The sequence below is a fragment of the Piliocolobus tephrosceles genome, chromosome 3 (genome assembly GCF_002776525.5).
Source record: "Piliocolobus tephrosceles isolate RC106 chromosome 3, ASM277652v3, whole genome shotgun sequence".
Lineage (NCBI taxonomy): Eukaryota > Metazoa > Chordata > Mammalia > Primates > Cercopithecidae > Piliocolobus > Piliocolobus tephrosceles.
The window spans coordinates 135349200-135361449 of NC_045436.1; the positions used below are offsets into that span (position 1 = coordinate 135349200).

Consider the following 12250-nt stretch of genomic DNA (forward strand, 5'->3'; position numbering starts at 1 on the left):
ATTGCAACCCCTGTTTTTGTTGTTGTTGTTGTTGTTGTTGTTGCTTTGCTTTACATCTGCTTGGTAAATATTCCTCCATCCCTTTATTTCGAGCCTATGTGTGTCTTTGCAGGCGAGATGGGTCTCCTGAATACAGCAAACTGATGGGTCTTGACTCTTTATCCAATTTGCTAGTCAATGTCTTTTAACTGGGGCATTTAGCCTGTTTACATTTAAGGTTAATATCATTATGTGTGAATTTGATCCTGTCTTTATGATGCTAGCTGGTTATTTTGCCCATTACTTGATGCAGTTTCTTCATAGTGTTGATGTTCTTTACAACTTGGTATGTTTTTGCAGTGACTGGTACTGGTTGTTCCTTTCCATGTTTAGTGCTTCCTTCAGCAGCTCTTGTAAGGCAGGCCTGGTGGTGACAAAATCTCTCAGCTTTTGCTTATCTGTAAAGGATTTTATTTCTCCTTCACTTATGAAGCTTAGTTTGGCTGCATATGAAATTCTGGATTGAAAATTCTTTTTAAGAATGTTGAATATTGTCCCCCACTCTCTTCTGGCTTGTAGGGTTTCTGCCAAGAGATCCACTGTTACTCTGATGGGCTTCCCTTTGTGGGTAACCCGACCTTTCTCTCTGGCTGCCCTTAACATTTTTTCCTTCATTTCAACCTTGATGAATCTGATGATTATGTGTCTTGGGGTTGCTCTTCTTGAGGAGTATCTTTGTGGTGTTTTCTGTATTTCCTGAATTTGAATGTTGGCCTGTCTTGCTAGGTTGGGGAAGTTCTTCTGGAAAACACACTTCTGAAGAGTGTGTTTTCCAACTTGGTTCCATTCTCCTCATCACTTTCTGGTACACCAATCAAACATAGATTTGGTCTTTTCACCTAGTCCCATAGTTCTTGGAGGCTTTGTTCCCATTCATTTTCGTTCTTTTTTTCTCTAATCTTGTCTTCACTGTTTATTTCATTAAGTTGATCTTCAATCACTGATATCCTTTCTTCTTCTTGATATATTTGGCTATTGAAACTTGTGTATGGTTCACGAAGTTCTCGTGCTGTGTTTTTCATCTCCATCAGGTCATTTATGTTCTTCTCTAAACTGGTTATTCTGGTTGACAGTTTGTCTAACCTTTTGTCATGGTTCTTGGCTTCCTTGCACCGTGTTAGAACATGCTCCTTTAGCTCAGAGGAGTTTGTTATTACCCACCTTCTGAAGCCTATTTCTGTTAGTTCGTGAAACTTATTTTGCGTCAAGTTTTGTTCCCTTGCTGGCAAGGAGTTGTGATCCTTTGGAGGAGAAGAGGCCTTCTGGTTTTTGAAATTTTCATCCTTTTTGCGCTGGTTTCTCCCCATGTTTGTGGATTTATCAATCTTTGGGATTTGATGTTGGTAACCTTCCAATGGGGTCTTTGAGTGGATGTGCTCTTCCTTTCTGCTTATTAGTTTCCTTTCTCACAGTCAGGCCCCTCTGCTGCCAGTCTGTTGGAGTTTGCTGGAGGTTCATTCCCGACCCTGTTTGCCTGGGTATCACCAGTGGAGCCTGCAGAACAGCAAAGATTGCTGACTGATCTTTCCTCTGGAAGTTTCATCCCACAGCGGCACCTGCCAGATGCCAGCCAGAGCTCTCCTGGATGTAGCCTTTTAAATATAGCTTCTTTCACTTTGCATAATGCATTTGAGACCCAACAATGTTATGTGTGTCAAGAGTTTAATTATTTTTATAGAAGAGAACTCTTCTGCTATGTGGAAGTATCAATGTGTTTGTTTATTCCTTAGTCAGATGAATATTTGAATTATTTCCAGTTTTTGAAATTATGAATTAAGCCCTTGTAAATATTCATGTATTGGCTTTTATATGTCCATCAACTTTAATTTCACTTGGGTGAATGTTCAGGATTGGAATTACAGGGTCCTATAGGTAAGTATGTGTTTATCTTAATAAAAAACTACTAGGTTGCCTGGGTGCAGTGGCTTATGCCTGTGATCCCAGCACTTTGGGAGGCTGAGGCAGGCAGATCATCTGAGGTCAGGAGTTTGAGAACAGCCTGGCTAACATGGTGAAACCCCATCTCTACTGAAAATACAAAATTAGCTGGGCATGGTGGCATGTGTCTGTAGTCCCAGATACCCAGGAAGCGCATACAGGAGAATCACTGGAACCCAGGAGGTGGAGGTAGGAGAATCGCTGGAACCCAGGAGGTGGAGGTTGCAGTGAGCCGAGATCGCGCCACTGCACTCCAGCCTGGGTTACAGAGTGAGCCTCTGTATCAAAAAAAAAAAAAAAAAAAAAAAAAAAAAAGGCTAGATTTTTTTTCCCAAAGTGTCTGGACCATGTTGCATTCTCATCAGCAATATAAGATTACAGTTCTGCATATCCTTACCAGCACTTAGTATTGTCAGGATTTCCTTTTTCATTTCTGTTTTTTGAACCATTCCAGTAGGTGTGTAGCTACCACTCATTGTGGTTTTTATTTTCATTTCCCTAATGACTAATGATACTATCTTTTCATGTGCCTATTTACCATTCATATATCTTCTTAGGTAAAGTATCAGTTCAAATCTTTTCCTGTTTTTTCATTGGGTTGTTTCCCATTATTGAGTTTTGAGAGTTCTTTGTGTTTTCTAGATATAATTCCTTTAACAGATATTATTTTGCAAATATTTTCTCCTAGACTGTGTTTTTCATTTTGTTCACTCAACTGTGTCTTTAATAGATCAGAAGTTTTAAATTTTTATTATATTCAATTTGCCAATTTAAAAGGGATTATGATTTTGGTGTCATGTCTAAGAAATCTTTGCCTAACCTAAAACCATAAGGAGTCTCTTGTATGATTTCTTCTAGAAGTTTTATAGTTTTACCTTTTACATTCAGATCTGTGATCTATTTTGAATTAATTTTCATATAAGGTACAAAGTGTTAGTTGAGTTTCATTTTTTGGATTACAGATATCCAGTAGTTTCAGCACCATTTATTGAAAAGATTATTTTTCCCCATCAAACTGCCTTTGCACATTTATCAAAATCAGTTGATCATACGTGTGTGGATATGTTTCTAAACACTGTATTCTGTTCTAGAGTTAAGAATTTTAAAGATCTACCATAGTGCTTCTAAATTTACCCAAGAAATGAAGTTATCAACCCCTTTAGACCATGTTCTTGTTTACAGCTTAATGAAGTCACAATGAACACATCTTATAGTTAAATTCAAGTTATAAAAACTTGAATTGTTTAAGGCATAGGTCTTCAAGGTGGAGTGCATGTACAATATGATCTAAAGAAAGAAAAGAAAGAAAATATTAGAGCTTCTATCCTCCTTTCTGGGCCTCTGACCACCTGTTTACCAGAAGGCCTTGCCTCATTCCCCTCTTGCCTCTTGGAGCAGTTTAGTAGGAAGTGGAACTCACCAGGGTTGGATGGGATGGAAGAACAAAGTTAAGGAAAAGCAATTTTTACACACCTTGGTTTAAATTTTTTTGGGGGGCCGGGCGCGGTGGCTCAAGCCTGTAATCCCAGCACTTTGGGAGGCTGAGATGGGTGGATAACGAGGTCAGGAGATCGAGACCATCCTGGCTAATACAGTGAAACCCCGTCTCTACTAAAAAGTACAAAAAACTAGCCAGGCGAGGTGGTGGGTGCCTGTAGTCCCAGCTACTCGGGAGGCTGAGGCAGGAGAATGGCATAAACCCAAGAGGCGGAGCTTGCAGTGAGCTGAGATCCGGCCACCGCACTCCAGCCTGGGCCAGAGAGCGAGACTCCATCTCAAAAAAAATAAATAAATAAATAAATAAATAAATAAATTTTTTTTTTGGTAAAATTTTTCCAAAGATGAAGATTGGCGTAAGCTTTTCCAGATTCTTCCTCAAAGGGGAAGTGTGAAATTACAGAATCATTTCCTCTTAAATATATATACATATCACACATCACAGGGAAAATTTTACAGCTTGATATTTGTTCAAGCCCAAAAGAATAGAATTAATTTTGTTACTAAAAGCTTGCCTTCTTGTGTTGGAATGGAGTACTAGAAACTGCCATCTTTTTGGTTTCAACCAGCAAGATTTCAAAGCAAGATGTAAAATATGTGTAACATGCGTTTATCAATGAAATGGTTCAGAAAATAACCTGCTTGCCTACTTGTCTCTCATCTCTCGTGTGCCAGCTTACTATGCACTGGTCCTACCTAACCTTCAAAAGTCCTGAGAACATTTCATCAAGTAACTGATTCAACTTTGTGGTAGAATTCAGAGAAGAAGTTAGTTTGGCAAGCTTAAAAAGAGCCGGGTAGTCACTTCCCCGTTATACTTAACTCTACTTAACTCATAAAATACTTCCTCTGGAAAAACTTAAAATTCCGGGTAAGAGCTTTCTTCCTCTTCTTTTTTTCCTCTTACTCTCTCCCTCTATCCTTCCCTCTCTCCCTTTTCTTTCAACTCTATTGAATAAGTAGCATTGAGCCATAATATGAGGAAATCACAGAAAAAACACGGCATAGTTCGTCCCTGATTGTGTTGAACAGAGAACATATATCCATGAGACAGAGAAGGAGTACTGTAGTATGATTCACAAATAATTAACCTACAAATAATTTTACCTAGTTTTTTCAAGGTATATTTATATTTCTTATCAATAAAATAAAATATTGGTAGACTTTTGTCTAATTTGACAACAAAAAGAATTTAAAGAATAAAACTGTAAGCATTCCTCTCTTGTATTTTTCTTTTTCTCTTATTTATTTATTTATTTATTTATTTATTTGAGACAGGATCTCGCTCTGTCACCCAGGCTGGAGTACAGTGGCACATTCTCTGCTCACTGCAAACTCCACCTCCCAGATTCAAGTGACTCTCCTGCCTCAGCCTCCTGAGTAGCTGGGACTACAGGAGCCCGCCACCATGCCCAGCTAATTTTTGTATTTTCAGTAGAGACAAGGTTTCACCATATTGTCCAGGCTGGTCTCAAACTCCTGACCTCAAGTGATCGGCCCGCCTCAGCCTCCCAAAGTGCTGGGATTACAGGCATGAGCCACCATGCCTGCCCACATATATTTTTCTTAAAACTTTAATATTGCTACCATGGTCTATCCCATAAAGAAAAAAAAAAATAGAATCTTAATTAGTACAAAAATGTATTCACTTTACTTTCGTTCTTTATTGTTTTCATTTATTTATTTAGAGACAGGGTCTCACTCTGTCACCCAGGCTGGAGTGCAGTGGTTTGAATGCAGCTCACTGTAGCCTCAGCCTTCTGGGCTCAAGCGATCCTCCCACCTCAGCCTCCCGAGTAGCTGGGACTACAGGTGGGTGCCACCACACCTGGCAAATTTTTGTATTTTCTGTAAAAGTGGGGTTTCGCCATGTTGGCCAGGCTGGTCTCGAACTCCTGGTCCCAAGTGATCTGCCTGCCTTGGCCTCCCAACATGCTGGAATTACAGGCGTGAGCCACCACTACCAGTCTACTTTTTGTTAAATATATGTATATTAATTGCTCATATTCTTCTGTAGATCACTCCCAGACTTCCAGGTGAAGAACTTAAAGAATTGCCAAAGTAACAAATGCAAAGAGTAGGTGGAGTTATAGACTCTTGGGGCTGGGAGGGATTTCTCTAATCACCCTATCCAACCATGTTGGAAAACCAACACTGGGCAGGTCAGCCCACTTTACCTATATCACTGCCCAGGACACTTCGGAGCTGGACCAGTTCTTTCCTGAAAGTACCTCAGACTGTGGCAAAAAAAAAAAAAAAAAAGTGTGTAGGGCTGGGTAACTGAGCAGACCTCATGAAGGAGGTGGACAAACAAGGCCTGGAAGGATGGGAAGAACAGGGTAAGGTGAGAGGATCTTTTTGCAGAACTCTGGAGTTTAGAACCCTTCAGGGAAATAAGCCCATGGTTCTCTAAGAAGCTAGCTCAACTAAACACAGGTCTGCTCACTGATAATGTAGTCAATTAGAAACTTAAGGAGATTGTTACCTTGGTGTATATTAACTCTATCAGGTCACTAGGGTGACAGGCAATTCATTGCTGTTTCAAAACAGTAATTTGTATACAGATCATTTGGCCAGAGAAGTTAACTTATAACTTGTACACTTTCACTAGCAGGGAAAAATCTGGAAGAGTTTAGTAACGATTGTCAACTTTGGAAATTGTCATTCTCCATTTCTTGCCTTTTCCTTTTAAGAAAAAACGATGGTTTGAATTTAAAAGTTTGCATTTTATGTTTTTTTCTGCTTGCCCTGCACTGTACCCTATTAGAGTGACCTTCAAGTAATGGCAGTACTACTACTCTAGTTGTCTAGAAGTTACGGAGTATTTCAGACACCCAAAAGGGTCTGGCTCCTAGAGTGATTGCCTAAAACACTACATGATGATAAGCCAGTATGGATTTGCAGGGTTCTCACTGTAACTTTATCCACATGTCCTTAGCTGGCAAGATTAATTCAGCCCTGAAAATGCTAATCTTCAAACATGACTCATATCCTTGTTTCTCATTTAGTGCATCATTTAAAAACTGGCCTTGTGGCTATGTTGCTGTAGCAAGACTGGACTTGGAAATTGGAGGCAGCATTCTTAGCTCATGTTAAGTCATCTGTTTAGCCAACAAATATCTATAGAATGTCAACCATGTACCAGGCATTGCGCTGGGCATCGGAAGCACAGTGATAACTCCTGCCCTGGTGGAACTTCAGTTATGCCTCTAATTAGCAGTGGACTCTGAGCAAGTTTTCCTTTCTAAGGACTTGGACCGGATGTTCTTGAAACATCTTTTACAATGGGAATATTCTATTCCTGAAAGCAGCGAGTTTCCTAGAATCTCTGAGTGAAACTGAGGGACAACAGTGTGGAAGAAACTCTGTAATCACAGTTTAACAAAAAGAATTTTCGTTTTTTTGTGTCTTGTTTTGTTGCTGTTGTTTTTCTGGTGGTGGTAGCTTACTTTTCTGGAAAATTGTATAAAATTTTTCCTGAGAAGGGGAAAGAGAAAAAAATGAAAAACTTTAGTCATTTACACATCCATGTTCATGAAAGTACATGATAAGAACATAATTCAGTCTAAGTAAAAAGATTTCCTGAAACTTTTAACATATGAAATTATCCCTGTGGAAATCAAGTGTGTTCATTTTACACATGTATTTAACAGAGGTTACATTTTGACAAACTTTTATTTAAACATTCAGTCCCTAAGATCCATGAGGTGACTCCAGTTAAATAAATGTGTATGCTGTGGTGCGCAGCAGCAGGCTGCAGGGGCCTCATCCTCTGGGAACTCTCATTGTGCTAGTTTTTCCCACATGAATTGAACAGCTTTTTCAAAATCTCTTTTTTTAACTCAAAATTTTAGCATTTATAACGGAAATATTCTGCCCTTGGATAGTGAGTAGATCACAACAGAACATGCTGAGATGGCATAAGAGTGAAAAGTTAGCATAAGAGTCCTACTTTGGCAGTGAAAAGTTGTGCTTTGATAAACTGATAGAGATTGGGAAAGAACTGTCTGCCTACTGTGTGATCTCTAAATTGTACTTACTGGGCATTCTCCATCAGCAGCATAAAGAATATAAGTTTTCTTTGATGCATTTTTTGGTTTTTTAAGTATCTATGTTGTTTGGCATCAATTAAACTAAAAGATGTTTTCATGGATTAACAGGAATGTTTATTTTAGTGTTGATTTTTTTAATGTCATTGTAAGAAGGACATCCCCATCTGTGCTTGACTCATGATAACTTGGAAATAAAGACATTTTTATTTGTATAAGTGCTATTTGAGAGTTTGAAAAACTGAGTGTGGTATTATATAACCAAGTATAGATTTCTGTTTCAGATGTGGCCACCCAGAAGGGCTAAGCCACCTTCCCCTGTGTTTCTTCCCCACTTCTTCTGTTCATTCCATTCCTTTTATTCCTAACTGTAGTAATGGAAACTTTCAGCAGAGCCAAACAGAGGGGCTGTGGAGATGCTCACAGGTTGGATAATCACATGTGCCCTGTTTATCTGTGAATAGATTAGGTAGAGTGTAACCAGTGGGACAAATGCAGTGGATACTCACAGAGCCTAAGCTAATATGCTAGGGAGAGTCAAGAGGAGTTTAGAAGCTGTGTCAGTGTCTTCAGGTGCCCAAAGACTGCTTTCTCCAAAATGCTTGGGCCCTGCGATAATCTGAGCCAATCTGTGATGACTGAGGTGGTGACAGGACCAGAGTTAAAGGGACTCTGGAACCCCTTCAGAGTAATGTCATTCCATGGGTTAGCTGAAAACATTTGGAGTGGCTGAAGACAAAAAAAAAAAAAAAAAAAAAAAAAGTGGTCTGAGACATAAACACCTTTTTTTTTAAGTCATTAATATACTACTTTTAATGAAAACACTATGTTCTTGTAAATCCCACATCTTTATACAAGTAGATATAATAGTAAGCAAAAGCTATAAAAATAACTGAAAATAAAATCTAATTATTTTAATTAGATTTAAAACATAAATCTTAGAATTTTGCTTCACAAATGTAGTCTTTTTTTTTTTTTTTTATACTTTAAGTTCTAGGGTACATGTGCACAACGTGCAGGTTTGTTACATATGTATACATGTGCCATCTTGGTGTGTTGCACCCATTAACTCGTCATTTACATTAGGTATATCTCCTAATGCTATCTCTCCTCACTACCCCCTCCCCACAATAGGACCCGGTGTGTGATGCTCCCCTTCCTGTGTCCAAGTGATCTCATTGTTCAATTCACATCTATGAGTGGGAACATGCGATATTTGGTTTTCGGTTCTTCTGATAGTTTGCTGAGAATGATGGTTTCCAGCTGCATCTATGTCCCTACAAAGGACACAAACTCATCCTTTTTTATGGCTGCATAGTATTCCATGGTGTATATGTGCCACATTTTCTTAATCCAGTCTGTCACTGATGGACATTTGGGTTGATTCCAAGTCTTTGATATTGTGAATAGTGCCACAGTAAACATACGTGTGCATGTGTCTTTATAGCAGCATGATTTACAATCCTTTGAGTATATCCCCAGTAATGGGATGGCTGGGTCAAATGGTATTTCTAGTTCTAGATCCTTGAGGAATCACCACACTGTTTTCCACAATGGTTGAATGAGTTTACAGTCCCACCAACAGTGTAAAAGTGTTCCTATTTCTCCACATCCTCTCCAGCACCTGTTATTTCCTGATTTTTTAATGATTGTCATTCTAATTGGTGTGAGATGGTATCTTATTGAGGTTTTGATTTGCATTTCTCTGATGGCCACTGATGATGAGCATTTTTTCGTGTGTCTGTTGGCTGTATGAATGTCTTCTTTTGAGAAGTGTCTGTTCATATCCTTTGCCCACTTTTTGATGGGGTTGTTTGTTTTTTTCTTGTAAATGTGATTGAGTTCTTTATAGGTTCTGGATATTAGCCCTTTGTCAGATGAGTAGATTGCAAAAATTGTCTCCCATTCTGTAGGTTGCCTGTTCACTCTGATGATAGTTTCTTTTGCTGTGCAGAAGCTCTTTAGTTTAATTAGATCCCATTTGTCAATTTTGGCTTTTGTTGCCGTTGCTTTTAGTGTTTTAGACATGAAGTCCTTGCCCATGCCTATGTCCTGAATGGTATCACCTAGGGTTTCTTCTAGGGTTTTTATGGTATTAGGTCTAACATTTAAGTCTTTAATCCATCTTGAATTAATTTTCCTAAAAGGAGTAAGGAAAGGATCCAGTTTCAGCTGTCTACTTATGACTAGCCAATTTTCCCAGCACCATTTATTAAATAGGGAATCCTTTTCCCATTTCTTGTTTTTGTCAAGTTTGTCAAAGATCAGATAGCTGTAGATGTATGGTATTATTTCTGAGGGCTCTGTTCTGTTGCATTGGTCTATATCTCTGTTTTGGTACCAGTACCATGCTGTTTTGGTTACTGTAGCCTTGTAGTATAGTTTGAAGTCAGATAGCATGATGCCTCCAGCTTTGTTCTTTTGGGTTAGGATTTTCTTGGCAATGCGGGGTCTTTTTTGGTTCCATACGAACTTTAAAGCAGTTTTTTCTGATTCTGTGAAGAAAGTCATTGGTAGCTTAATGGGGATGGCATTGAATCTATTAATTACCTTGGGCAGTATGGCCATTTTCACAGTATTGATTCTTCCTATCCATGAGCATGGTATGTTCTTCCATTTGTTTGTGTCCTCTTTTATTTCACTGAGCAGTGGTTTGTAGTTTTCCTTGAAGAGGTCCTTTACATCCCTTGTAAGTTGGATTCCTAGGTAGTTTGTTCTCTTGGAAGCAATTGTTAATGGGAGTTCAGTCATGTTTTGGCTCTATGTTTGTCTGTTACTGGTGTATAAAAATGCCTGTGATTTTTGCACATTAATTTTGTATCCTGAGACTTTGCTGAAGCTGCTTATCAGCTTAAGGAGATTTTGGACTGAGACAATGGGGTTTTCTAAATATACAATCATGTCATCTGCAAACAGGGACAATTTGACTTCTTCTTTTCCGAACTGAATACCCTTGATTTCTTTCTCTTGCCTGATTGCCCTAGCCAGAACTTCCAACACTATGCTGAATAGGAGTGGTGAGAGAGGGCATCCCTGTCTTGTGCCAGTTTTCAAAGAGAATGCTTCCAGTTTTTGCCCATTCAGTATGATATTGGCTGTGGGTTTGTCATAAATAGCTCTTATTATTTTGAGATACGTTCCATCAATACCGAATTTATTGAGCGTTTTTAGCATGAAGGGCTGTTGAATTTTGTCAAAGGCCTTTTCTGCATCTATTGAGATAATCATGTGTTTTTTGTCTTTGGTTCTGTTTATATGCTGGATTACGTTTATTGATTTGCGTATGTTGAACCAGCCTTGCATCCCAGGGATGAAGCCCACTTGATCATGGTGGATAAGCTTTTTTATGTGCTCTTGGATCCGGTTTGCCAGTATTTTATTGAGGATTTTTGCGTCAATGTTCATCAGGGATATTGGTCTGAAATTATCTTTTTTTGTTGTGTATCAGTCAGTCTTTGGTATCGGGATGATGTTGGCCTCGTAAAATGAGTTAGGGAGGATTCCCTCTTTTCCTATTGATTGGAATAGTTTCAGAAGGAATGGTACCAACTCCTCCTTGTACCTCTGGTAGAATTCAGCTGTGAATCCATCTGGTCCTGGACTTTATTTCATTGGTAGACTGTTAATTATTGCCTCAATTTCAGAGGCTGCTATTGGTCTATTCAGGGATTCAACTTCTTCCTGGTTTAGTCTTGGGAGAGTGTAAGTGTCCAGGAAATTATCCATTTCTTCTAGATTTTCTAGTTTATTTGCATAGAGGTGTTTATAGTATTCTCTGATGGTAGTTTGTATTTCTGTGGGGTTGGTGGTGATATCCCCTTTATCATTTTTTATTGTGTCTATTTGATTCTTCTCTCTTTTCTTCTTTATTAGTCTTGCTAGTGGTCTATCAATTTTGTTGATCTTTTCAAAAAACCAGCTCCTGGAATCATTGATTTTTTGGAGGGTTTTTGTGTCTCTATCTCCTTCAGTTCTGCTCTGATCTTAGTTATTTCTTGCCTTCTGCTAACTTTTGAATGTGTTTGCTCTTGCTTCTCTAGTTCTTTTAATTGTGATGTAAGGGTGTCAATTTTAGATCTTTCCAGCTTTCTCTTGTGGGCATTTAGTGCTATAAATTTCCCTCTACACACTGCTTTAAATGTGTCCCAGAGATTCTGATATATTGTATCTTTTTTCTCATTGGTTTCAAAGAACATCTTTATTTCTGCCTTCATTTCATTATGTACCCAGTAGTCATTCAGGAGCAGGTTGTTCAGTTTCCATGTAATTAAGCAATTTTGATTGAGTTTCTTAGTCCTGAGTTCTAGTTTGATTGCACATGGTCTGAGAGACAGTTTGTTATAATTTCTGTTCTTTTACATTTGCTGAGGAGTGCTTTACTTCCAACTATGTGGTCAGTTTTAGAATAAGTGTGATGTGGTGCTGAGAAGAATGTATATTCTGTTGATTTGGGGTGGAGAGTTCTATAGATGTCTATTAGGTCCGCTTGGTGCAGAGTTGAGTTCAATTCCTGGATATCCTTGTTAACTTTCTGTCTCGTTGATCTGTCTATGTTGACAGTGGGGTGTTAAAGTCTCCCATTATTATTGTATGGGAGTCTAAGTCTCTTTGTAAGTCTCTAAGGACTTGCTTTATGAATCTGGGTGCTCCTGTGTTGAGTGGATATATATTTAGGATAGTTAGCTCTTCCTGATGAATTGATTCCTTTACCATTATGTAATGGCCTT

The 12250-nt window shown here is 38.6% G+C and overlaps 1 protein-coding gene across 2 annotated transcripts in view; it reads left to right on the forward strand.

Moving 5' to 3' along the window:
- The window catches only part of SCFD2 (sec1 family domain containing 2), a 479293-nt gene that overhangs the window by 320308 nt on the left and 146735 nt on the right, over positions 1–12250 (forward strand). The gene's annotated exons all lie outside the window — the stretch shown is intronic.